This window comes from Vicia villosa, linkage group LG5, assembly GCF_029867415.1.
Source record: "Vicia villosa cultivar HV-30 ecotype Madison, WI linkage group LG5, Vvil1.0, whole genome shotgun sequence".
Lineage (NCBI taxonomy): Eukaryota > Viridiplantae > Streptophyta > Magnoliopsida > Fabales > Fabaceae > Vicia > Vicia villosa.
In genome coordinates, this window is record NC_081184.1 from 123,847,434 (window position 1) to 123,849,465 (window position 2,032).

A 2,032-nucleotide genomic window follows, 5' to 3' on the forward strand; every position below is an offset into this window, starting at 1 on the left:
ATTACAATATGAGAATGCATTATGAAGAAGGTGAATGTTGTGAACAGGAAGGGGAAATTCAAATGAGGAATTTTCCCTCGTTTCTCATTAACCTCAAAGCAACTAGCATAGTACATTATATAATACAAAAGTTGGGCTGTGAATAAATTGAATGGAAGCCCAATTAGAAAGGAAAAAAGTCCAATAAGCCTAAGTTTCTAATACTGATATAATTGAATTGTATGGCCTGATCTCTATGTTTGCTTTCTTCAAGTGGTCATCCACCTCTTCAGTAACTTTTGAATTGTCGATAAATAATTTAGCTCCATCAATCTCCACAATCAAATATGCATACACGACAGGTGAATGTGGGATATCGCTGCCTCTCTTCAAAGAAAAAGTCAAAAGTTACTCTCACTGATTAAACCATCAACAGAGAAAAGCAGAGGAAGCAAGGAAATCAATGAGCAACTTATATTAGACCTAAACAGCTTGAAAATGCCCGAAATGAAGCTTTACAATGATCTGTGATTGCATACAAATAACAATCAGCAGTACTTAGTAGGTGATGTTAAGATGCATTACCAAGTTCAACAGCCACGCAATTTCATCAAGCGCAGAGACGATAATTGCAGATGAACCAGCCTTAGCAAGTTCGGACCTCAGAGTTGACAACTTCGACGCAACATCTAAACCAGCATACTTTAAGTCGTGCACTCTAACCGGCTTATTCGCAGTCGTAATTAAAATCCTTTGATATAATTGCTACAAGCATGGGTTTGGTTGAGAGGTGGACAACTGCCAGTTACCACCATAATTTAGGTGTTTTTCAAACACAGCACCTTGGAGGTGATTAGATGACAACCTCAATCTCTATTTTATACCTAATATAAAATGAATGGATAGGTGATCAGTATAAAAATGATTACTTGGTGATTGGAGGCTACTTGATCCCGAATACACATTATAAACTTTCCTTGATCACGACGACAACTGCAACCTGTAACGTAATAAACTTTCCTTGAAAACACATTATTTTCATGAGAATCATAAGCTATAGTGAAGCCGTAATTATGTCGAAACCGTAAATATGTCAAAACGGTAATTATGTCAAACCAAAACCAGCTTAGAATTAGAATCTATAGCGAAACCGTGATTATGTCGAAACTGCAAAAACAAAGCTTACCGTGTTTAAACAGTAAAACTAATGTTGTAACTTTATTCTGAACCAATTTAAAATGTTGCAATGAACTATCGAAACAAAACAGTCTCTGATTCGAAATCAAATGCTAACACAAAGACCATAGAATCAAAACAGTCCCATGATTCAACAATTTTGTTCCTGCATAAACCAAACAATTAAAGTCATGTTTTTAACAATACTTAGATAAAGATATTAGAAGAAATGACACATTTTGAAACACTGAATGTGGAATTAAAAGTGTTTAAGGTACTATGGCATAATTGCACACTAAAATGAGTCTAACCATATGTATGATCAATTAAACTTTCAAATTCAATTATCGGTTAACAGGAAGGGAAATATATTAAATTTGTTTCTTACCAATACCAATGCCATAATAAGGCGCTAAAACACCTAAAGTCATGATGTAAACTCAAACATGGCCTCCAGACTATTGAACAAACAATAAACATATCCAGACCATTGAACAATTAACAGATTTGAGAATAACATCAAAAATTTACTTCAACTAACAAACCCATTTTTTTCAGTGATCGTAACAAACAAATTTGCAGTAAAAAAATCCCCAAACCAAAAACAATAAATCAATCACAAGAACAACACATGATCAGATCCATAAACTGAACAAATCCAACGAATTAAAAAGAGAAAAGAGAAAATTGTGAAAGAAAGGAGGAGAATACCGACCACAGTTACGGAGACGGTGGTTGAAGGGCTGGCACTTCTAGTCGTCAGCCAAGGGTTTAAGTGTGGCGGGGTCTGTGGCTTTTTTCCATACATTTTTAGGGTTTGATGAGAGAGAAGAGAGAAGAAGAAATGAGAGAGAGAGAGAGAGAGAGAGAGAGAGAG

General features: G+C 35.3%; 1 long non-coding RNA gene across 3 annotated transcripts; it reads right to left on the reverse strand.

The window, feature by feature from the left end:
* Positions 1–209: 209 nt before the first annotated feature.
* Positions 210–2,032, reverse strand: LOC131602327 (uncharacterized). Of its 3 annotated transcripts, XR_009284034.1 has the most exons (4): positions 1,871–2,032; positions 1,166–1,321; positions 565–863; positions 210–366 (listed from the first exon to the last, which is right to left on the reverse strand). It is a non-coding gene; the product is annotated as an uncharacterized LOC131602327 (long non-coding RNA). The 3 variants fall into 3 exon arrangements; XR_009284033.1 differs by lacking the exons at positions 1,166–1,321; positions 1,871–2,032 and adding an exon at positions 909–995; XR_009284035.1 differs by lacking the exons at positions 1,166–1,321; positions 1,871–2,032 and adding an exon at positions 927–964.